We start from the raw sequence: 26872 nt of genomic DNA on the forward strand, positions 1-26872 counted from the left end.
GTAAAAAACTTCACCCAGAACAAAAAGACTTTTGTTCATCTCCACAGGTGTTTGACTTTTCAGAATCACATCCCTCTTGGGCAGAGGAAGGTGGGGCATAGTGGCAGGAGGATAAGGGAGAAGGCACTAAATATGATGAAGGAATCAGAAATGGGTAGTGATGCTGCCTATCACCATTCATTTGTGCATTCATTTAGCAGGCATTATTTAAGAGTTTATAGAAAAACAAATAAGATTTAGTTTTCTGACCTCATGGTTCAGGAAGAAGTAAAAGAAATTTGAGAAGAGGAATCTGACAAGAGAGCTTACTCTTTTCTTTAACCTTTACTTTGAGGAAACAACCACAAGAATATTAAAGTGTTAGTGCTATCACTAAAGAAAGGAGAAGAGAGTGAAGAGCACTAGATTCCTACTGAATTTATAAGACCTCATCTGGAATATTGTGGTCAGTCTATTGGACCATGATTTATCAAGAATATTGATAACCTTGTAAGTATCCAGAAGAGGGCAACAGAGATGGGGAAAAATTCATGTTGTATTATTATCATTATCACAATAGCTAATATTTATTTAGCAGTTACTATGCCCTAAGTACTGTGTTAAGCTCCTTACACTTATCTAATTTGATCCTACAAAAAACTCTAAATTAGATGCTATAATTATGAGGAAACTGAGGCAAAGGTTAGGTGACTAGCCCAGAGGCTGAGGCAGAATTTGAACTCAGATCTTCCTGTTTTTAGACCCATTTCTCTATATACTATCTGCCTGTATATGAAGACTATATGAAGAATCTATATCACATGGAAAGCTATTGAAGGAACTGGGTCATGTTTAACCTAGAGAAGAGATGACTGTGAAGTAGGGCAATGGGACTATAGAGGTATGGCAACTGTCTGTTTACAAGTATTTAAAGGTCTATCATAGGAGAGGGATTAAATTTACTGTTTGGTTTGGGGCAGGGTGGTGGTGGTGATGATGATGATGATGATGATGATGATGATGATGATGATGATGATGATGATGATGATGATGTTATTGTTCTTTTATCCTGAAGAAGACCATGAATCAGGGAGGTGATGCCAATGGCAAGCACAGGATTTGAATTTGAGGGGGGCTGTGCTAAATACCAGCCTCACTTTCTCCTCTAGAGCCATCTGGGCTCATTGGCCAGATATGGATCAGGATAAGTGGAGATGACCCTGGATGCAAGGTCCTTAAGGGTTAAGTGGTTGTCCAAGGTCACACAGCTAGTGTCGAGTATCTGAGGCTGGCATTGAATTCAGATCCTCCTAACTGGAGGGCCAGTCTCTATCCACTGCACCATCCAATTGCCCTCTCAGAAGATAGAGTCAGGAGCAATGGTTGGGAGTTTGTAAAAAGGTCAATTTATGCCCATGATTTGGATTCAGAAGACCTTAGTTCAATTCTTTGCTTAGGCACTGAGTTAGTAGGTAGATAGGAATTTGAATAAGGCAGGTAGTGGATTGAGGTGGAGTTGGAGTCAGGGATGGAGTCAGCATCTGAGTTCAAATATGCCCTTCAGCGCTTATTAACTGTGTGCCTCTGGGCAAGTCAGTTAACCTTGAAATATTTCAGTCTTTCAATATATAAAGTAGAGATAATCATAGCACCTGCTCTCCAGGATTGTTTATTGTGAGAAAGAAATGAAATATTTGTAAAGAACTTGGCAAACCAGGAAGTACTAAAAAAATGGTGTTATTATTAAACAATCTAGGCTATCCCAATGTGTAAAATGGACTCCCTTGACAGTGATGGGTTTCCTTCTATTTGGAGATCTTCCATCAGAGCTGAGATGAGCTTGTTGGATATGTTAGAATGGGTATTCCTTTTGGGTTTGACTTGGACTAATGTCTGTTGAAGTCTCTTCCATCTGCTGGTTTCTGTGATTTGTGTCAAAAATATGACCAGTAACATTTTTGTCCTTATCCAAGTTCTGAGGCTGTGTTTGCCTCTGGCTATGCTAGATTTTTTTTTCTGACTTTTCAGTCTCAATCCAAAACCTTCCAGGGAAAAACAATTTTTCCCTCAGTTAAAACCAAATGTTGGGTTAACCATCTATGTTACACAGAGTATTTAGTTTAGGAGATTCACTCCTCAGAAGTCTCCAGCATACATAGTGTCTTCTTTTGGACTTTCAACTCCAACTCCTCTTCATTGGAAAATTGGACTTAGCCCCTGGAATCTCCATGGTCTTTGGTAGGTCAACTTTGGGTTTATCTTGGTCAGTTCTAGGCCTCCACGGTATTCCTTGAAAATTTCCCTCGATATCACCATCCCATATTTCCCAATTCAGTTTCCTTTCTGGTTCTCCTTTATGTGTTGTCTTTCTTCATTAGAATGTATGCTCCTGGAGGTTAGGGACTGGCCTAAAGTTTAGCATAGTGCCTAAAACAAAGTAAACCCTTAAAAAATGTTCCTTTGCTCTCTCTCTTTCTCTCACATACCCCTTGTTGTCTCTTCCCCCACCCCCAACATGATCCCTTCAGGATTTCTGGAATTTGTTTTTCTGCTTAGGGTCTGTTTTTGTAAATAAAAAATGCAATGGAAAAATCCCACATCATTTAAAAAATCTTTAATACACTTTTACTCAATTTGTTATTGTTTAGTCATTTTGGTCACATCCAACTCTTTGTGATTCCATTTGGTGTTTTCTTGGCAAAGATATTATTTTTCTATTTCCTTCTCCAGTTTATTTCAAAGATGAGGAAATTGAGGCAAACATTGGGTTAAATGACTCGCCTAGGGTTGCACAGTTGTGGAGGCTGAATTTGAATTCAGGTTTTCCTGACTCTGGGTTTGACATTCTCCCACTACATTTTCTACATTTCATTTGATTTTTTAGGTAAAAGTGTTTAGGGAAGCTGAATTATCCAGTAATTCTTCAAATATTTTCTTCACTTTGCATGTACAGCCTCAGTTCCCCTCCCCCAACCCCCTCCTCCCAAAGAAGATCCCTAGGGAACTAAATAAGAAAGATAAGCCTAGTTTTTCGAGGACCCTCATCATATCTTGACTTCTATTTGACCAGTCCACACAGTCTCCTATGTCTTTTCATGGTATCAGGAAGCATTTTTGGTATCTGGGAATGATGCTATAAGTACTAGATCAGACTGCTTAGATTTCAGATCCTCCAGCTCTCAGAAAAGCCTTTTGCTTAAAGGGAAATAAGCATTCTCATTTTTTTGTTCTCATCCTTGGAAGTTTTTCCTCTCCAGCAAGGCCCAAGTCACAGGATCCTTGTTAGGTAGTAGATAAATTGCTAAATCCTAGACTGGGAGTGGTCTCCAGAAATTTGGGATCTGATCAGGCTGTACCAGTGAGAGACTGGCTCACAAAAAAAGATGAGGATTAGATAATCTAATTATTTAGCATTATGGGTTTGAAAGGAAGGGGTGGGGGGGGTGAGTATAGTATAGTGGTCATGGGAAGTTGTTTTAATTTTGGGGGGTACTTTTTAGGGGTCAAAGAGAGTTGAGTTCTCCTGCCAGGTGGATTCTCATGGAGTCTGGCTGGGAGTTATCTCAGTATATGACTTAGTGGCGCCAGCCCAGACTCTCTGATCTGGGTCTAGGCTGGAACAGGAACACACACACACACACACACACACACACACACACACACAAACACACACGACAGATCCTGGGATGAGGGGAGGGGGGAAAGGGGTAGGACATTCACACTATTTCATAGTGTGAAATAGGCACAGGAATTAGAAGGCAGAGAGCTTGGGTTCAAATCCTATCTCTATCACTGCCTGCATGATCTTAGAAAATAAGTCACTTTACTTCTCAGTTATGTACTGGCACTACCTGTTTTGCAGGGTGTTTGTGGGGGTAAATGCTTTGTAAAATAATTAAAGAGCAAATTAATTCTAGCTGTGAGGTCCGGAGCAAATCATTAATCATCTCTACTACTTACTGCCTGTGTGACCTTGGGCAATTCATTTAATTTCTCAAGGTCTCAGTTTCTTGATTTATAAGGGAAGATTTACTATGATCTAAATCAATAAATTGTCCTCTATATTTGCTCACCAAGGACTAATTGGAGTAGAGTCAGTCAAAAGAGTACAGATTGGTATCAGAAAATCTGGGTTCAGATATCTACTCTACCTCTACCTGTGTGACCTAGGACAAAGTCATTTTATCTCTTTATCTATCATCTGTAAAATAGGGGGTTGGATGAGTGAACTTCCAGATTCAACTATGATGCTCCGATCCTATTTCTGAAACCCGAGCTGGTAATTATAGCATAGATTGCTCCTTCTGTTTAACAGGCCATTTATTTGTATGAATCCTTGTCCAATGAGCATACAGAGGAATGGAGTTGGTGACTAACTTCAGGGACACCCACCCACAAGCTTTTTAATATTGGGTTTCTAATGGGAATAGAGAGAAGTTTTCCCTCAGCCTTCCTTCTCACTGTTAAGGTTCTGTTTCTTCCTAGCCAATGGTCTTCCATTTTGCTTTTTTTCATTGTTTTCATCTCTTCTCAACCATTCAATAAATATTGAATGCCTACTAAATCCTAGGAGATGTAAGGACTTTTTGATGCTTCTCTAACCCTAAAATTTTATGGTTCTACTGAAGTTGGATGAAGGATAAAGGAACTGAGACCCCAAATACAATATATGGACTATGCCTTCAAGGAACTTATGATCTAATTGAGGAAACTAAATTACTATGCATAAAAATAATTAAAGACTAAATTGTGTGGTATAACTTGCATAGTGGACTGGAGAAGGCCCTGTGATGAAAATGGGACTTGATGTTTTGTAAATAACTGAGACTCTATACTTCCAAAATAGAATTCATTATTTTCTCCTCTCCCCCTGACTCCCCCCAATTCTCCCTTATTCCCAAGCAACCCGTTCTATAGAAATACAAGAATCTTTCAAATCACCTAGGTTCACAACCTCAGTTTCATTCTCAAATTCCTCACTCACCCTCTCGTCACATATTCAATCTGTTGCCAAATGTCTTTGTTTCTACCTTCAGAACATTTCTCATATACATCTCCTTTCCATTCAAACAGCTATTTCTCTAGTTTAGACCCTTATTAGCTCTCACATAGATTGGTCACCCTGATTACAGTCTCCCCCCCAACTCTAATCCATTTTTCACTTAGCTGTGAAATGATTTTTTTTTTAAAATACATGTCTGACCATATCATCCTCATTATAGAATAAACTTGGCTCCTTATTACCTTCAGGGTCAAACTCACGCTATGAGCAATCTGTGTTAGACTAAAAATTTGCTTTTCCGCACCTTGGCATCCCATCTTCTAATTCCATGTTTTTGTATTGACTCCCCCCACCCCACGTGCCTGGAATGTTCTCCCCCCTTACCAGTACCTCTTAACTTTTCCTGACTTCACTCAAACTCAGCCCAAACCCATCTTGTGCTGGAGGCCTTATCTAGTCCTCCCAGCTTCTAGGGTAATCACATCTCATCTTATTTTGATCTCCTTTTTGTATATCTTGTTTGTGCCTGATTATTTGAATGTTGTCTCTCATTCAAATGTGAGTTCTTTGAGGATAGGAGTTGTTTTGCTTTTCTTAATAGCTTCAGAGTTTATAGTAGTGTCTAACCATATAACAGGCATCTGACAAATGTTTGTTGAGAGTCTGAACCCAAAGAAGAGGTAGCAGAAGACACATTCCCCACCCTTTCCCTATCCCTATGCAGAGGTGGAAAAACCCATCATATATAAGATTAATACAGTGACAGGCCTTGTGTATTGAGGCTCTATATATTGTTGTAAGGCATTGTCACTCCAGTTATAGTATGGGGGCTTCTGTTATGTGGCTTGAGGGAAGAAGAAAAGACATTTCTAGTCTCCATTCCCCCTTACCTTTTCATACTTAAATTCCTTCCAGGAGAAGCAGGAAATTTGAGCAAGAGGCCACTCTGCTCTCCTCGGAGGAGGTACTACATCTATCTGCTTTTTCAGATGGTCTAAGAAATAAGATCAGGTTCCATCTAATTTCTGATCACTTTCTCAATATTATTGGGGGTAAGGGAAAATTAAACTCTATATGACTCTTTTCCTATCAGTTCCACAATGATGATGCTTGTCCTTCATTCTCAATGACATCAAGGAGGTGAAGCTCTGACAAGCAAGTGAATTTGATTTGAGGATTTTGATCTGAGGATCTGCTGTGCTAAGTCACCAGTCTCACTTTTTGGAACCATCTGGGTCCAGTGGCCAGATATGAATCAAGATGATTGGGGATGATCCCAGATGCAAGGTAATCATGGTTAAGTGACTTGCCCAAGATCACACAGCTAGTATGCGTCAAATGTCTGAAATCAGATTTGAATCTGAGTCCTCCTGATTCCAGGGTTGGTGCCCTAGCCACCATACCACCTAGCTGCATAGTTTCACAATGAATATATAACACAAATAACAAAAAATCCATTAATTCAAATCATAGCAAAATATAAACCAGAGAAGATATACATCAGAGAATATATTCCAGACAATAGAGTAAAGGATCTTTCTCATATGGAAGTGAGCTAACTCAGCTTAACCAAAAGAGAGAGTTCCAAATCTCAACCCCAGGAGAAATCCCCCAAATCTTCTAGTGTACCAAGCTGAGAATAGGTTGGAGACCATCTGCTGCTCTCATTTCTTCCTAGAGTCTTTTCCTTCAGTAACCTGAAGTGGAATTGGTGTCTTCCATCTTCCTCCTTGAAGTTGGAAGTCCAGAGTGACTGAAATAACTTGAAGTGTGAAGGGTCCTAAAAAGGATGGGATGAAAACTAGTTTTCTCACTCTCTAACTTTGCCCCATCCCTCACCCTAGACAAGGCATTTATCTCCACCAATGAGGAGAGAGTCCCTATACCAATGGGTTTGGGGTCAGGAATTTTGATTGATTTTTTTTTAAATGAATTGGTTTTGCTGAATTTTTTTCTCCTCTTTCTGCTTTTATTTATTTAAAAAAATCCTTTGCTATAAATAATGATTGGGAGGAAGAAAGGGAAGGAACACAGGAAAGAGCCAGGCAATACAGAAGCAAAAGGTTTCAGTAAAAATCAACTTCTAAAAATCTGAAAAAAAAATTTATTGACTGATTGAATTTGGATTACTTGCATTTGAATTACCTACCTCCCTATGTATCACATGTGGCAGCACTTTTGATTCCAGGTGTAAAAGGATGAGAACCTGGGAATATAGACAAATTTCCATGATGACTGGTCAATCATACACCAGTCACAGTTTTGAGACCTTGAGTCATTTCTGTATCTCCTGTCCTGAAAAAAAGGGGCGGGGGAGGACTTAGGTAAGTGGGTAAATTTCTGCATATTCTCAGGACAAATAGTCTAACTCTGGGACTTGACTTTTCTGCCTTTTTGTCTACCCCGATATTGGGCTTCATCTGGGGGCAGCTTTCATCCCAACATTGAAGCCTGAAAAGCATTGGACACTATATTTAACCCCAAACTAGAAGAAAAATGCCTGCCTGTGAACACAGCCAGACCGGAGACAGGGGATTGTCCACCTCAGAGACAAGAACAAACACTCACGGAATTCTTTTCCCCACTTTGCTTCGCCTCCAGCTGTTGGGCAGTCCCAGGCAAAGGCTGAGTCAGTTTTGGTGAGAACTAAGGGATTAGGACCCCAGTGAAAGAGAATAATAATAATAATAATAATAATAATAATAATGATAATAATAATGATAATAATAATAATAATAATAATAATGATAGATCACACTTACAGTAGATGATGTTCCACAAATCATAATGTACTTTCCTCACAACAGCCCTCAAAGTTAGGCATGCATTTATTATTATCTCCATTTTAAAGGTGAGGATCAAGTTTCTTTTATCTGTATTTAGGAAGCTGAATGGAACCCAAGACTTCTGACACAGTCCGGTGCTCTTTACACTGGACTCTGTTGCTTTCTTGAAAGTTAGAAGGATGAACCATCTGTTCTTAGCAGAGACACACCAAAGTGGAGGATGTATAACCAGAGCACATGAGTTGGTTTTGGGGAGAGTGAAGCAAAGTGGTGAGTCAGAGGCAAAGCAGAGGGAGGGGATTTGGACATTTTGCCTAATGTGGCATAACTCTGGTATCTGAATCTGGGAGTTAGGGTGAAGAAAGCTAAGGAAATCAGTTATGTCATATCCTTAAGAATATATGGATCTATTACTATTCCTTCCTGTGAGCTTGTTTTCTCATCTGAAAAAGTAGAAGAATCTGGGTAGAGTACCTCTGTCCCTTACCCTTTCCTTGGTATATGGGTGGCACAATGGAGAGAGAACATAGGATTTGGAGTCAGGGAGACTTGAATTAAATCTTGCCTCAGACACTAAATAGTTGTGTGACCCTGAGCACATCACTTAATTTCTTCAGTTTCCTCATTTGTAAAATGCGAATAATAAACCTAGGGTGCTTTGTAAATCTTAAAAGGTTATATATGTACCAGCTGTCGTTATTATTTATTATTTTCCTCCCTTATTTCCTTTTAATATCCCCTTAAGGGAAGATTTTAGAACTAGTTGAATTGCATCCTCCCAGTGGGGAGGGAAGAGAGGGAAAAAGTACAAAAGTACAAAGTACAAAAAAATGATTGTTGAAAACTAACATTTCATGTAGTTGGGAAAATAAATAAATGGGAAAAATAGAAATACCTGGAAGATTTATAAGAACTGATGCAAAGTGAAGTGAACAGAACTAGAACATTGTACATCATAATAGCACTATTATAATGCTAATCAACTGTGAAAGACTTAGCTACTCTGATTCGTGACAATACCAAAGGACTCATAATGAAAAATGCTATCCACCTCCATAGAGAGAACTAATAAACTCTGAGTGTAGATTGAAGCATTTTTCCTACTTTTCCTTGTCTTTTTTTTTCTTCTTGCAACATGGCTAATGTGGAAACACACTTTGTATGACTTCATGTGTATGAGTATTATAGTTCTTTTCTTCTCACTGGACAGGGTGGAGATGGAGGGAAAAAGAGAATTTGGACCTGAAAAATGACAATTTTTAAAAATAGTTGGCTCCTTTCCAGACATCTGGAAAAGGATAAAACTTGCCATAGAGATCCCCTGATGAAATGAAGCTTCTTTCAAGCCCAGGGACATTTCTCCTATCACAGAATGGAGAAATTCCCAGCTGGGCTATATTTTGTAGCCAAAAAGTCTTCAGTGGACTCCAGATTGTTGAGTTACAGAGTTAGTTCTTAGTATTGCTTCTGAGTCAAAAGGAAAGTGTTTTTTTTTTAACATTTAATTTTTAAATTTTATTTTTCTCAATTACATTTAGATTTTTAATCATTTAAAAAAATTTAAATTCCCAATCTCTCCCTCTCTTGCTCCCCTCCCTCCTCAAGAAGGCAAGCAATTTGATATAGATTATTCAAAGGCAGTCATGCAAAACTTTCCTGTATTAGCCATATAGTAAAAGAAAACACAGACAAAAAAGAGCCAAGAAAAATAAAGAAAAAAGTATCCTTCAATCTGCATTCAGACTCCATTTTCTTTCACTGGAGGTTCACTAAGTTTTTTTTTTTTTTTTAAGTTTAAATCTGACTTTATTTGTATAAAAAGTGTTTTATAATTATGTTCATGCAGTTCCTGGGTTTTATCTTGAGGACAGCTATACTCCCAGGAATTTCATACTGTCCTCAGTTATTTTAAATCTTTTTTTGACATATTTTCCCCTCAAGTACATGTAAAAACTAAAATTTGTTTTATTTTGAGTTTTACCCAGTATTTTTAACAATAAATTTATTTTTCCAACTACAAGCAAAGAGAGTTTTCAACATTAATTTTTTTGGAAGGTTTTTGAGTTCCATATTTTTCTCCCTCCTTCCCTCCCCCACCCTTGGCATCAAGAAATCTGATATATTATACATATATAGCTATGTTAAACATATTTTCATATTAATCATGTTGTACATCAAATATTTCTAAAATCCTCACTATGTTCAAGGCCTGTGCTATGCATTGTGGATAAAAAGACAAAAATGAAACCAAATTGTTCCTGTTTCCAGAGACCTTTTATTCTGATGGAAGTGACGACACATTCCCAAGGAATAATTACCAAATAATTTCAAATTATTTTAAGGAGGGAGGGTAATATCAGCTGAAGCAAGGGAATCAGCAAAGGCTGTATGTAAAAGGTGATGCTTGAGACCCTGAGCTGAGATTTTATGAAGAAGAGGTATTCTGTGAGACAGCTGAGGAATAAGTATATTCTAGGTATGGGGGTGGGGATCTGTGCAAAAAACACAGAGATGGGAGATGAGGAACTGTGCGTGAGGAACAGAGAGAACAGTCTGGGACTGAGGGTGGAGAAGAAGTGTAATATAGAAAGAGGGGGTGGCTATGTGAATAGTGAGAAGGGAATTGATGTGAGAGACATGGTGGTGATAGAAATGGCAAGACTCAACAACTAATTAGATAACTGAAGTGAGAGTGAGTAGAGGATAATATGGAAGTTGTAAATCTGTAAGATAGGAAGGATGGCGGTATCTCTACAGAAATGCTCTTCAGTCATTTTTCAGTCACATCTAACTTTTCTTGTCTTCACATAGGGTTTTCTTGGCAAAGATATTGGAATGGTCTGTCATTTCCTTTTCCAGCTCTTTTTATAGATGAGGAAAGGAGGCAAACAAGGTTAGATGACTTGGCCAGGATCTTACATCTAGTTCATACATGAGGCTATATTTGATCTCATGAAGATGAGTCATTCTGACTCCATCCAGCTTTCTAGGGACATCTAGCTTCTGTCTCTACAGAAATAGGGAAGTTTGAAAGGGTCCCTTTCAGGACGGGGGGGCGGGGGGGGCGGGGAAGGTAACAAGGTCAGTTAGGAACATACAGAGTTTGAGATTTCTATGGCGTATTGTATTTAAAATATCTAGTAGGCAGTTAGTGATGTGGGACTGAAATGAAGGAGATTGGGCAAAATAAATTAATTTGGCAACAAAAAGACCATGGAGTGGTCAGAGAAGGGCTAGGAGAACTAGAACATGGAATGACTGGGAGAAGTTGGTCAAGTAAGAGCATCAAATGTAGCAGAAAGGTCATGAAAGGTTAGTATTTAGAAAAAATCTTCAGATCAAACAATTAAAAGATTATTAATAGGTGGCATAACAGTAGAGTAATGACCATGGAATCAGGACTTGAGTTCAAATTCAGCTTAGACCCTTAGTAACTATGTGACCCTAGGTAAGTCATTTATCCCTGGAGAGCACAAGAAAGAACAATGATTGTACACAACTTTTTCCAGGAATATGACTGAGAAAGGGAGGAGAGAGTGAGAATGATAGCCTGAAAGGATGACAGTGTATGTGAGGATTTTTTTTTTTTTGCAAGGCAATGGGGTTAAGTGGCTTGCCCAAGGCCACACAGCTAGGTAATTATTAAATGTCTGAGGTCAGATTTGAACTCAGGTACTCCTGACTCCAGGGTGGGTGCCCTATCCACTGTGCCACCTAGCCTCACCTATATGTGAGGATTTTTTAATGATAGAAGAGATTTGGGTACATTTGTAGGCATTAGGGAAATGAAATGTGGAGAGAATAATATTGAAGATAAGAGAGAATGGGAAATAATTGAAGAGGCAATCTACTAGGAAAGATGGGAAAGGAAAGGATCAAAGACACCTGTGCAGGGGTTGACTTAACAGAGAGAAAGATCATTTCATTATTAGAAGAATAGAGATAGCAAGAGTTTTCAAGTCAATAAACATTTTGAAACACCTGCTGGTTTTAGTTTTTTCTTTATTAAAATATTAATTTGTGGAATAAAACAAAAAATTTTCATGAGATAGCATTAGAAAAAAAAGGATTGCATATGAAAGTGCAAATCTATTATGAACAATATGTAATAAAGTTATCATGTACATATTTTCTTTTTCCTTTTTTTCCTTCTCTCCTACCCAATTCTCCATCCTAGAGATGGCTACCATCAGACATAAATATGTGTATGTATATATGTATTTCTATATCTATGTAAAATCATTCTATACATACTTCTATTTAACAAGTCTTTTTTTCTGTATGCAGATAGAGAATCTCCATTTTTTGTAGTAAATTTGGAAATTTATAAAGTCAATTTGGAAATTTATAAGTTAAGATGCCTTGTTTGCTCAAGGTTTTTCTTAAAACAATATTGCTTTTATGATATATGACATTCTCTTGGTTCTGATTATCTTGCTCTTCATTATTTAGACCATTTCTATCCATATTTTTCTAAGATCATTAAGCTCATCATTTCCTATAACACAGTAGGTATACATATGTAAAATTATTCCATACACATCTCTATTTTCAATTCTTTCTTTGGATACAGATGCCACCTTTTTTCCCCATAAGTCCTTTGGTTAATTTGGGCATTTATAATAGTCAAAATAACTTTAATTGCTCAAAGTTGCTATTAAAACAAAATTGCTGTTACTAAATACAATGTTCTCTGGTTTCTGCTCATTTTGCTCTTCATTATTTTGTGCAAGACTTTCCATGTTTTTTCTAAAATCATTGTGTTCATCATTTATTACAGAACAGGAGTATTCCATCACAATCATATACCACAACTTTTTCAACCATTTCCCAAATGACAGCAGACATCACTGCAATTTCTAGTTCTTTGCCATCACAGAGTTTCTATAAATATTTTAGAACATATAGGTTCTTTTCCTTATCATCTTAGGTAATAGATCTAGTAATGGTATTGCTAGGTCAAAGGGTATAGACAGGTTAGTAACTCTTTGGGAATAATTCCAGATTTTTCAGGCCTGGTGTAAAATGCTGGGAAGAATGAGGGATGATATTAAGAGACAGTGTGTGCTGGAAAAAAAGAGAGAACTCACACCAAATGGTCTCTATTTTCTCAGTAAAGTACAGGGCTCCATCTTATGCTTTGAGGGGGACAGTTAATATTGAAAGTTTTAGGAGAGGAAAAGAATTTGGATCCTTTCTTGTGAGGAGCAAGATAGAGAATCAATTAGGAAGGAATAAAAGCATCTGCAGTGAGTCTAGTTGAGGTTAGTTAATGCACCTAAGTAAATTTACTCAACTGAGTTGTATGACTTCCTCCAGTTATGTTCTGTAGTACCATAAGTAGTAGAGGAGGAGACCAAGGATCAGAGTAGTTCAGATCTGGAGTTTGGCAAGGCATGAGCAGCAAAAGGACAAAGGGGTTTGGGATATGAGAGTAAATGACAGTGTTGAGTTGAACTGGGTCAAGACTAAGAAGAGAGGAAAATGAAATCAGAGCAAGGTGTGATGACCTAAGAAGGTAATTATGGGAAGAGGAATTAGAGGTCACCATTGACTTTAAGAAAAGCATAGGAAAAGCTGCAATGAGAGGATATTGATTAGATGGAAGAATGCCAGTTTATGATCATGGAAATGGAACTCTTATGGGTTATGGAGAGCTAGAGTATGACCATCCCTATATTAAGATAAGGCAAATTGGAGGAGCAAGCCAGGACACTGAAAAGATTTAAGAATATGAGAACTGTCTAAAATTCGAATGGGTTACCTCTGTAGGTAGCAAGTTCCTTATCACTAGAAGTTTTGAAACACACTGGATGACCATTTGTTTTAATCTGGATTGTTTTAATCTGGATTTTTTAATATTTATTTTTTTAATATTTATTTTTCCCCCTTCTCAGCAGGATCCTCAAATTAAAAACAAAAACAAAAGTTCAAAATCTTTGTAACAAATATGCTTATGTAACTTGAATCCCCAAACCCATTCCTGGCTACTTCTTATGTGTGTGCTTTATGTAACTAGTATTTTGGTAGAAAAGGAGTGAAACCTTGTATGTATTAATTAGTGAGGCAATGATAAGAAATTATACTGAACCTGAAAACACACCCCCTAGATTAATACTATTTAAGGGAATAGAATGATATAATTTTAGCCCTGTTTCCCCGCTTCTGGCCTCAACTTCCTGCTTCCCCCTCAGACAGGACAAATCAGTGAGAAGTGGGGTTGGAGTATATTAGACTAAAGATGTCTGTTCTGCCTCCCTTTGGGCCACACAATTACATTATGATGCCACATACAGTTGAGTAAAACAAATCATCACATTGGTCTCTTTGGATGACCACTTGTTACAATTGTTGTAGTAGGGATTCATACTTCAGGTTGGGGGTCGTAGTAGTTGATGACTGAAGTTCCAATTCTGAATCTAGGATTTTATAATTCTTGCATTGACTTTATCTTTTTTCCTTTAAATACAAGAAATAGGGTATTAATTGTTTTTTTGGAGGTTGCTTTCTTTCTAGCCTAAAATCTCTATCCTTTTCCCAACTCTACATTTTCCAACTTGAATCATTCTTTTCTTCTTATTTTTATTGTTCCCCACACATATTATCTTAAACTTGAGACTTTATTTATTATGAAGGTATGCTAAACAGAGTAGCAGGCTTAAGAGTCTAAAAACTCAAGTTCAAATCCAGTCTCAGACATTTTCTAGTTGTGTGATTCTGGGCAAGTCACTTAATAGTTATTTGTCTTAGTTTTCTTATCTATAAAATGAGGATAATTATAGCACTTATCTTTGTATAGTGCTGTTGTGATGACAAAATGAGATCATACTTGTTTAGTGCTTATAAGATACACTTTCTAGCACATAATAGCACTACATAAGTTAGCTACTATTATTATGCTGTTATTCCCTCTCTGGAAGATTATTGACCTTTATATATCTCCTATGCTCTTACTCATGGCCCAGTTTGCATCTCATCTCCACAATGAAACCTTCTTTCAGCCCAGGTAAACTCTCCCTCTTCTGAACATTGATTGCTCTTGGATATCATATCATTGAATACAAAATTATTTTCTAATTATTACAAGTTTGTTGATCTTGTTTCTCTAACTAGATCTTGAACTCCTGAAGGTCAGAGATATTAGAATTCCCCTGTGGCATAGGTGCTTAAAAAATATGATTGATTTCATAGAGAAACATTCTGAAACACTTTTCCCCCACCTCTGACTTAACTAAGTTGACTGCAGACTATTAGAAGATGAAAACCAGGAATGAAAGCTCAGAAGACTTGACTACCTGGCAGTAGACTGAATTTCAGACTGGAAAGAGTGTATTCTTTTCTCCTGTCTTCTACCTGGAGACCAAACTAATAAATTTGAGTGGAACTTTCACTAATTAAACATTGCATTAAATAAATTATCCTTTTTGTTTCCAGAATCCCTTATATCTTTCCCTTGGGAATGTAAGCTCCTTGAGGTCACAGAGTTTGAGGTCACTGGATCCCCATTGTCCACACAGTGGTCTATGCCAATGCAAAGTAGATATTTGATGATGCTTGTTGAACTGAATCAAATTGAATTTTGAACTTTGTATATTTTCTCATATTTTATTACTGTTATTCAGTTATTATGATTGGTGTTGTCAATGATTATTTCTTAGCCCACATACTGTTTCAAACATCTTAGTGTGATTTTAAGCTTAAATGCTTCATTGTATTACAATTTCAGCTTTCTTTATTCTGTAGCATTTCATGTGGAGGTATATCTATATATATGTATATTTTTTCTGTTCCTTTTTTGTTTTACTTTTTTCCACTTACAAAAATCTATTTTCTGTCTCTTATTCTGCCTCTCACTCTCTTTCTCATTTGCTTTTCTCCACATCTGTTGTTTCTTATTGCATTCTGGCATTTCCTTGCATTGATATAAAATTAGATCATAAGATAATAGATTTAGAGCAGAAAGGAACTTTGGAAGCCATCAAGTCCAATCCTTTAACAGATGAGGAAACTGATGCATAAGAGGTTGAGTGTCTTGCTTAGGATCAGACGACTAGTAGTGCATATAAACACTAAAGAAATTAGAGTAGGATGACCCTTTCCAATAAACGTGGCCAAATTCTGAAAACTATTGGTCATTGGAAGAATTTTTTTTTTGAGACTTGGGGCATTGATACTTTCTGTTCCTCTGCCCCTGAACCCTGCTTTTCTCTGTTAGAGATAAGAAAATATCACAACTACTATAATTTATTGGAAAAATAGCAAAACTTTTTTGGCTTTCCAATATGCAGTGAAATCAGTTGGGAGGTGCTTCAGACAGCAACATCAAAAAATGAAACAAGACCTCAAAAAAGGAACATTGAAGTGGGGGGGATGGTGGTACAACTCAGCAGAAGAGTGAAGTCATCATATACCCCTCAGGGTTCCTGGATTGTTGGAAGAACCAAACCAGAATGGGAAAATGGTTCAGGGCAATGGCCAGATCCAGCCTATCTCTCAGCAGCTGTAAACCATTTATTAGTGGGTCTTTGCAACAGCCAAGGGAAAGCTAGAGAGAAGGCAGACAAATGGAGGAAAAAAAAATTGTGTTAATTACCAGTCCATTTCTGTGATGCAAAGATGACCCGGTCTGTCATCTCCTTCCCCTGGCTGGTGTTTTGTTGGGTCTGACATTTGTGGAGAGTGCTCCCAGAGGGGCTATGTTGCCCCCCATCTCCATGGAGATGGCAGCTGCAGCTGACATCTCCTTTGAGAATGCACCCGCAGAGATTTCAGGAACCATTTTGGAAGCATTTGTCCCAACAGTCTGATAATCTCCCTTTCATTTGTAATTATTTTATCGCCCTGTTGCACTATTCTGGCATCGTTCCCCCCAGCTAACCCCCCTAGGTCCTTGGGGAGGTGTCAGCCGCCTCAGCACTGTCTGGGTGGAGATGAAAAGGGAGTGGTGGGGAAAGTCTTACCAGGACCACTGCTGTCTTCAAACAGGCCCCTTGTCTCCTGTAGGCAGCTCTGGGAGGGTCTGGCTTGATTGAAGTGGGCCGAATTATGAAGCCCAGAGCCTTTGAGGCAAGCCGCCCCATCTAGGCCAAGAATAATTGAACAAATAGTTTATCTGGATAACCAACAGCTGTAGAGCCTAGGCGATTTGGAGGGGATTAGGCTAGAGCTGTGAAAGGATACTCCCACGGGGTCCTTCAAATCCTAATCCTGAATTCTACCAACGAACAACACATGTTGAAACCCTGGGCTTTCTTTTTAAGTCAGTTTTTCTCCCCTTTCCGAGTGACTCTGTTCAGTGCTTCCAAGAATTTTAAGTGGCTGAGGCATGGTCCTTGGGATTGGCCAATTCATTTGCTTCCTTTTAGCTCCCAGACGCTCAGTTCTATCCCTGGATGTTCTGTACAGTCTGGGAGATAGATGCCTTGAGATTGCTGCCTTCTCTTCAGTTCAGCATGTCTGGCTGATGCTCCAATGAGAAGCAGAATGGTAAGGCTAAGTTTAAATTGAGATTAGATTGAGGAGGAGGTGGATAGGAGGAATGGTAAAGACCTTAAGTTATTTTTCTTCACCTTCCCCACCTTTCCAAATGCCTTCAATGTGAAAAATTATCTAAGATAAATATCAGCAAAGGACCTATGTTGAAATCATTGCCCCAGTATGCCAGTTGTGGATAATGAACCCTAACTTACCAAGTTACTTCAGCCCTCATCTAAGAAGGGACAAGATAAAAGAGATGTGTATGTGTTTATGTATTTTTGAGTGTGTGTGTGAACTTCCAATCACTTATTGCCTGAACTGTTGAATTTGCGACTTTCTTTTCATTTTTTTCCCTTGTCTTACCAAACCATGGGATCCTGGATCCTTTTGCTTAATGCCTTTTGACTCGTATCTTCTTCAGAACAGGATTTGTAGTTTTTCTACTTGCCACAGAATTCCACTACTAGAATCCAAAATGGGGCTGGTTATTCTCTCTCCACATAAGATGGTAGGTAAGTCAGGTTAGTTGGAGCTGACTAAGGATTTGGATATTAAGTTAGAATTTCCCTCTACTGGCGTGGAATTGGACTTCTTAAGAAGATTGCTAAAAGGTAAAGCCAAAGAGAAGATCACAGGATTTAGTGTTGGGTGGCATCTTAGAGGGATTTGAAATCAGATCTTCTAGCTCCATTTCCCTCCATAGATCCTCTTGGAGAGCATTTGTGAGAAGTCAGGAGATGGACTATGAAATTTAGTCAAATAGAAGATGCGGAAAATCAATTCTGAACTGGTAGAATAAAGTAGCTAAGACTACCACCTTTCCAGTCTCTTCTTTGAGATCCCCCCTCCCCATACTCTCCTCAGCTTAGTTATGAGAACAGAAAAACGTAGTCAAGCACCAAAAATATGGAATAATGATTTTCAACAATGGTGTCTAGGACTGCGCCATCTGATACATAAAATTGTATTTTTGCAGCACCCTACATACCAATATACTCTATCATTTTTCAGTGTTTTCTTGCCCATCTTATCTCCTCCCCTGTGGATATGTACATTTAGAAAAATGCTGTCATTAAAAAAAACAAAAACATGATCTGTCTCATCCATTGGATGGTGGTGAGAAGTCATTCATTTTCTCCTTTGACCTAACAGGGTTGAGATCTGCCCATGAGATTCTGGTATCGGGGTTTGTTTTACCAGTGAAAGAATGGACCAGATAAGGAATATCATGCATGGGATGAACCTAGCAAACAATCCAAATTTAGAGGTTTCTTGCTATCCAAACTCAAAAAGGGTTCACAGGAAAACAAGAAAGTTGGGGAAACTTTAGTCCTAAAGACAGACTAAACACATTGATAGCAGTTAACCAGAGTGATGTAGGGTTTTTCCTTCAGATTGTTTTTCTTTTAAGCACTTCACATGAAAACGATATAGTAGGTTTTAGGGTGCTGTAAGTTCGAATATAAGTTAACAGCAGCATACAACAGTCATGAACTATAGTGATCTTGGATTGCATTCACAGAGGTATAGTGATCAGAACACAGGCAACCATACTCCAACAGTAATCTTTCCCTATTAGGTATCTAGAATATTTTGTAGCTCATTTTAGGTAAGGCATTGACCAACTGGTGACCCGTTGGAGGACAACTAGAATGGTGAAAAGCCTTGAAGCCATACCATACAAGGATTGAAGGAGAGGAGGCTTGAGGAGGGTATGGTATGATAGCTTTGGGTAAGAAATGGAAGGATTGTTATAGTACAGAAGGAGGTGACATGTTTTGATTGCTCTCAAAAGCTAGAACTAGAAGCACTAAAATACTGAGAGTTAGATTAAGATTGGCATAAGGAAAAATGAACAATTTGAGTATCCAAAAAGTAGACAGAGCTGTGTGAAGAGATTGTTAGCTCCCTATTCTTGGAGGCCTTTAAGAAAAAACCTCCTTTTTCACTTGTCAGGGCCATTGTCAGGGGATTCTGACTCAGATAGTCTTGAACTAAACAACCTCTAAGATTTGTGATGTTCTTTGTAAAATCTAGAATAGTTTGACTGGAGCTGAAGAGAATGGAGGAAATGCTTTTTTCTTCTTCAGGCATTAGTATGCCATTTCTGATTCTAGCTAAAAATTTATCTTGTCTTTTTTTTTAATCTATGCCCTCTAATTACTCCCTATTTATTTTTAAACTGAATATTGCTCAGTTTCACAAAGGATGGTCTAAAATTAGTTAGTGGAGCCCTATCTTAGCCAATCTTCTAGTCTCTTTTTTTTCTTCAAATCTAGACCTTGATAGTTACTTCTTGACTATATGGTTGGTGACTCCCTTAGGGGGGCCCACAGTTGCAAGGGATTGCTCAAGGAAATTAGATATCATTCATCTTTTTCTGATTTGATTCTATAATTCTTTTTACATCTGAAAAGCATTCAGTGAATGATAGGGTACATTGGTATGTAGGGTGCTGATAAAATTGGGCTAATTACCAGTGTTCTTTGAGGGAAGCAACCTTTGTGAGGACAAAGGTTCTAATTGCTTAATTGGAATGATGACAGCAAGAGAAAAAAAAAGGTACCAACAAATATTTGCCTAAGCTCAGTTCATTCTACCATGAGCTCAGCATCTGGAATATCTGAGGAACTCAAAAAGATACTAAGCTAGAGGATAGTTTTGTTTTAAAATTACTTTTAATGTATAAGATAAGGATTGACAACATCCCAGGAAAAGAGAGTTTATGAGGGGGTGTATGTGTGTGTGTGTGTGTGTGTGTGTGTGTGTTTATGATTCACTCAGAGACAATATGAACCTAAATATAAAACACTTTGTAGAAATACAGGCCTAAATAATTAGAGAAACATTAATTGCTCATGAATAGGACAAGCCAATATAATAAAAATGACAACACTAATTAGTTTACTTATTCAATGCTATGCTAATTAAACTCCCCAACATATTTTATGGAGCCAGGAAAAATAATAACAAAATTAATGTGGAGGAACAGAAGGTCAAGAATCTCAAGGGTAATTAATGAAAAATAGGATGAGAGGTAGGCGTTTTTTAATCCCAGATCTTGAACTGCATTACAAAGCAGTAGCCATTAAAAATGATTTATTTCTGATTAAAAAGAAAGGTTAATCAGTGGGACAGATAAGATACAAATTATATTGAAGCAAGCAGACACAATAACAAAGTGTTTGATAAACTCAGGGTATCCATTTATTAGGGAAAGGAGTACTCACTATTTGACAACATTGGGGAACACTTATCAGCAGTCTTAAGAGAAATTAGGTGTAGAATAACACTTCACACCTGAAACAGATAAACTTCATGTGGCTACATGACTTAGATTTTAAAAAGTCACACTATAAATAAATTTTAGGAGAAAGGAAGAAATTGCCCTTTAAATCTATGCATAGGCTAAATGTTCATCACTAAATACTGCTAGATTTTTTTATTTAAGATAAAATGACAATTTTGATTATATAAAATTTAAAAGCTTTTGCAAAAATTTAATGTAGAAAAAAATTAGAAAGAAAATAGGGGAGAAAAAAGTTCTTTACACAAGTTTCTCTAATGTTTCATTTCCAGGTGTGAAACCAATTCATACATATATATATATATATATGTATATATATATATATATATATGTATATGTATATATAACAAAAATCATTCGGCAATGGCTAAATGGTTAAAGGAAAGGAACAATTTTCTTTTTTCTTTTTTTAAAAAAATATTTTAGAGCTCTTTTAATTAGGTGTTAATATTCTTTTTTACCTGATACTACTCCATTCCCTATATGTTTAAAAAAAATTTTTTTAAAAAAATGTTTATTTGAGGCAATGGGGGTTAAGTGACTTGTCCAAGGTTACACAGCTAGAGAATTATTAATGTCTGAGGCCAGCTTTGAACTCAGGTCCTCCTGACTCCAGGGCTGGTGCTCTATCCATGTCACCTAACTGGGCCCCCCACCCCGGCCACCTTTTAAAAATGTTTTATTTTATTTTTTCAATTACACGTAAAGATAATTTTCAACATTCATCTTTTTGTAAAATTTTGAATTCCAAATTTTTTTGCCTTTCTTCCTAACCTTCCTCCTCCCCATGACAGTGAGTAATATGATATAGGTTATACATGTACAATCATGTTTTAACATATTTCCATATTAGTCAAGTTGTGAAAGAAGAATAAGAACTAAAAGGAAAAAAATGAGAAAAAGAAAAAAAGCATAAGACAAGATTTAAAAGTTAGAGTAATTTTCTAAAAGAAGTGCAAACTGTCAGGAAACATGGAAAAAATACCCTGAACTACTATTAATTAGGAATAATTACGTTAAAGCAACTTAGAGAGATTCCATTTCACACCAGAGTGGCAAAGTTGACAAAAGAAGACAGTGATAAAAGTTGGAAGGTTGTTGGGAAAACAGGTTTCCTAGTGTACTGTGGGTAGAACTATAAATTGGTTTAGACATTCTCCAATTTATAACTGTGCCAGAAAGCTACATTCTTTGATCTAGCTATACCACTACTAAGTCTATAACTCAAAGAAACCAATGAGAAAAGAATGTTTTAATGTCTAAAAATATTTACAACATATCTTTTTTTATTTTTTTTGTGGTAGCCTGAAATTGCAAACTAAAAGATTATATTTGGAAATAACTAAACAAATTATATTAAATGAATGTAATGCAACATTATTGTGCCATAAGAGATTATGAAATGGATAATTTTAAAGGAAATGAGGAAGACCTTTATGAAGTCTTTATGAGCATAAAGTAAATATAACTAGGAGAACAAATTATAAAATGATGTTAACATTATAGAGATTGAAAGACTTTAGAACTAACCAATACACTGATAAACCCTAAATCTAAAGAAATTATGATTAAAAAACATGCTGTTCATATTTTTAGCAGCGATGTAAAGAGCTTAATTGTGCAGAAAGAGACATCCATTTTTGGACATGGCCAATGTGGGGATTTATTTTGTTGAAATGTATTAAGGGACTTGTTTTTTTGTTTTTGTTTTTTGTTTTTTGTTCTTTCAATTTAGTTTAATTGATGAGGGACAAATTAATAAAAACATAATTGTTACTTGTAAACTTAAAAAACAAAAGAATGTTTTTAAATAATTGAAAGAAATTATACATTTCATTTAGAAGATTGTGAAAATAAGGATACAATTTCTTCCCTACTCAAGTTCAATGACTCCCTTGATAAAGAGAAAGTATAAAGAAAATATAATATTGAGCTCACATCTTGTGGGTATCTGATTTCCATTCTATTGTTATCTGAATGGTTGGCCCCACTGTGGGCTGCAAATACCCTACTAAAAACCTTGGTTTTTTTTTCCCTCAACCCACAGAAATGTAGGGTAGGAATCACCTAAGCTCTTTTGAGTTATAAATCCACGGAGATAATAAGAATAACCTCAACCCCTCCTCTCCAGCTCCTTCCTTATTCTTTTTCTAGCACTTAACACAAGTTCTGCTCCCCTCACTAAAGGTGTATGTCTGACCCCAGTCACTTTGGGGTGTTAGTCACTCCTTAGCACTTCCCTAGAGCCTCCCTTAATCCTTCCCCAACCCCTCCCAACACATCCTTTAAACACCCTGCCCTTCCTCTCTGCCTTGCTGATGCTCCTACCAGTCCAGCTGTGAGGGTGACCTTGCGGCTGTCTTCCCCTCTTTTTGTAACTTTGCTATCTTTATTAATGAATTCTGAATTTCTATAGGGAAATCTATTCCATTTTGCTGTTCAAATTACTGATCTTTGATACGTGTTACCTTAAATATCTTGCAGAAATATGAGAAATAAAAGCTGTAAATTCTTCAGATTGCTGTATGAATTCATTCCACATTTGGGGAACTAAATGTGAGATTGTAGGTAAATTACTTTGCTTTTCTATGCCTCAGTTTTCTTAACCATAAAATGAGGGCATTGAATTAGATGATTGCTAATGTTTCTTCTAGCTTTCTATAAATAATATCATGATGCCTTATTCTATTTAGTAAACCTGAGTCAGCTTTAGTTGGCATCCTGGATAAATTACCAGACTTAGAATTAGAATTCCCAAGTTCAATTCTGTCTCAGACACTAGCAAAAGGAATCTAGGAAGCTGCTTAAAATCTACCATCTTTAGTTTCCTCATTTGAAAAATGGAGAGAATAATAACACCAATCTCACAGGTTTTTGTGAAGACCAAATGAGATAAAATTTGTAAAGCCCTATCTAACCTGAAAGTGCTGTGTACAGGTTATTGTTATTATTATTAGCATTAAAAGAGATTCCAGTTTGCTTCTCGTTTCTAATTTCCAGAGCGAGAAGTACTAACAGTGACCTCTGGGGGTCAGCGTCGTCTGCTCAGATTGTTCTAGTGAGACAAGATAAGACTGGAGAGTCACAGAACTCTTTTCTGGAGAATTCTGGGTCTTTGGATGTGATGAAAAATAGTACCCAGGGGAGGGGTATAGATGAACTAAAGAAAGTGGTAAAGAATAGGGGTCAAGCAAATATTCCTAAGGGGAAAATATTAGAACTAGAATCAGCTGATGAACTTGGAGTTGGATATGGGAGGCTATTCCTGATTGTAATATTAACCAAAAGGATTTCTGTAACAGAGAGATGAAATTAGAAGATAATGGTAGGGAGAGGGCCATGCCAATTATGAGATTTACTGGGAAGAAAGGTTGAAGAGTGGTTTTAAAAATCCATTTCTCCCCTGATCTTACAAAAAATGGGAGGAAATAGGGAGAGACATTTTTGGTAGTGGATGAAACAACATAATTTTTTTTTTTTTACCAAGAGAGTTCATCTGTAGTTTAGTTCTATAGAGAAAAGCTTTTTTTTTGTTTTCTTTCCCCCTTATTTTATATATATGTATATATATATACATATATATATATTTGTTTTCCAATTTCATAAAATGATAGTTTCTACCAATCTTTTTTTTGCAAAGTTTCAAGTTTTACAATTTTTTCCCCTCCCTCCCTTCTCTCCTTCAATGAAAGGCAATCTGATATAGTCTTTACATTTTCATCCATGATATGCACAGATCCAAATTGAATGTATTGTGAGAGAAGAAACAGCTCCAAAAGGAAGAAAGAAAACATCAGAGATAGTAAAATTACATAACACATAAGTCAACTTTAATTGAAGATAATAAGCTTTGGTCTTTGTTTAAATTCCACAGTTCCTTCTCTGGATATAGATGGTATTCTCCATCACAGGTCCCCTAAAATTATCCCTAATCATTGCACTGATGGGGTGAGCATGTCCATCAAAGTTGATCATCACCCCATGTTGCTGTTAGGATGTACAGTGTTCTTCTGGTTCTGCTCATCTCATTCAGCATCAATTCAAGTCTAGAAAGGTCTTTTCAAACATCAGGGTGACTCCTTCACCAATATGGCACAAAAGTAGAGGAAGCTCTAATTGACCCATCATCCCAGCCCTACATTCTTCTGAAGTTTATTATGAAGGAACTGTTTCCAAAGGAATCTTTGTTCTATAGGGGCTTTCCCCCCCCAGAATTCATTGTAGTTTATTACCATCAGATATTTTCTCAATTTTTTTATTTGTCATTAAAAAAGGATTTTTTATACACCCAAAGCTTACAAAATACTAAACTCCACTCTCTTTTCTGTGAAACATGAACACTCTACTCTGTATTTCTCATTTTCATACCATATTCTACTTTATAATATAAGTACATATTTCCCTGATCAAATTGTAAATTCTTCCATGAGAAATCATGCCTCATTTTTCACTATATACCCCACAAAACCTGTGGCAGAGTAACATTAACATAGTAGGTGATAGGAGGCTTTTTAAAAAAAATCCATTTTCAGGAATGATGCTGATGTCTCCTGTAATGGTATCCAAATAAGTTCAGTCAAGTTTCTGAATTCTCACTCTCTCAAGGACCTTCAGAAGAACTTTAAGATTTGCTATGGCATCCCTTTAACTGACCCTGATTGAAACAGAGTCAGAGCAGAGCATCTCAGAAAAAAGAATCTGCAACTATTGTCATAGTGACAAGTTGAAGACCTGAAGAATCTTGTTTACATGTCTGCTTTTAAGTAGCAATATTCCTACACAGAGGAGTATCTTTTGACTAATTCTACTTTCTAATTGCTGTTGTTCTAGAAGAACAACTAGAAGAACTAGAAGAATTGTCTCTTTGATTGTCTCTTCAGCTTGAGATGTAAGGTCATTACAGAAGGACTTAGGTGCCTGTCTTACAATGTGACTGTAATGCTCTGCAATATGTCCTCTAATTGACTGGTAAAAGGGGGAATCAAGCTTTGGTTTTGAGGAGTTGGAAATCTGCTAGCAGCCAGTCAAAGGTTCAAATGTCTTTCGACCAAGAATGTGGACTTTCAGCATTATAGAGTGGAAAGACCTATATCCAGGATCTGCCTCTATATGAAGTATAGTGTGGCCTAAATTATCTGAACCTCAAATTCTTGACCTATATAAAATGGAAATAATAATATTATTTGGTTCCTACCTCATCCATTACTACATAAAGTGTTACATTAATGTGAGCTGCTACCTATTACTGTATATAATATAGAAGGTTCATCTTACTTAAATTTTTGGTGTGGATTGTTTTTGTTTAATTCTTTCAATGTCTTCTGCAGACTTCTCTGTTTTGGTCTGCTTGACTTAACCTTAAAGTGGCTTAGAATTTCTTAATCTGGGGTCTGTAAACTTTTTAAAAAACTATTTGTTAACTGTATTTCAAAATAATCAGTTTCCTTTGTAACCTTATGTATGTAGTTTTAAGCATGTTAAAACATTATTCTGAGAAGCGATCCCCAGAAGTCACCACACTGCTAATGGGATCCATCACACACACATAGAAAGTTAAGAACACTTACTTTAGAGGAATTATATCTTATGCTTATTTCACTTAAAAATTTTTTTAAAAGAAATATTTTTCCAATTTCATGTAGACATTTTTTCACATTCATTTTTATTAAATTTTGAATTCCAAATTTTCTCCCTCTCTCCCTTTCCTTTTCTTTCCCTATGACAGTAAAGTTATATATGTGCAATCACGTAAAACATATTTGCATACCAGTCAAGTTGTGAAAGAAGAACTAGAACAAAAGGAAAAAAAAACATGGAAAAAAAGTGAAAATAGTATACTTTGATCTCCATTCAAACTCCATCAGTTCTTTCTCTGGTTACTTACTTTAAATCACCCTGGACATTGCACAATCCTTAGGAAATGTTGACAATGTGAGTGAAGGTGAGGAAACTAGGGATGATAATGCTAAGGAAAAAGACATGAAAAGTGGCAGAAATGAAACTTCCACTGATTGCTGAAGTATTTTCTCCCATAGTTCTATAGAAAGCAATAGGGAGGGGAAAGAGGGCAAGCTCCCATCCCCATTCTCTTCAGGACACCAGCTTCACCATGTCTGCTGGAGGAGAGACAAGGAGTGACCTCCGAAGCAGATGCAGAGGATGTGGGGTCCAGGAGATGTGTGATATCACAGGGCCAGTGATTAGGATTCTAACATCATGTGCTTCCTATTGAAGAGTTGTATATGCTCCTCTCTGCATTCCAGGAATGTAGGATTAAGCGGTCTATGCCTTTCAGTCTCCATTCAGTATGCCCAGGGTCTG

This window comes from Macrotis lagotis, chromosome 1 (genome assembly GCF_037893015.1).
Source record: "Macrotis lagotis isolate mMagLag1 chromosome 1, bilby.v1.9.chrom.fasta, whole genome shotgun sequence".
In the NCBI taxonomy this organism is placed as follows: domain Eukaryota; kingdom Metazoa; phylum Chordata; class Mammalia; order Peramelemorphia; family Peramelidae; genus Macrotis; species Macrotis lagotis.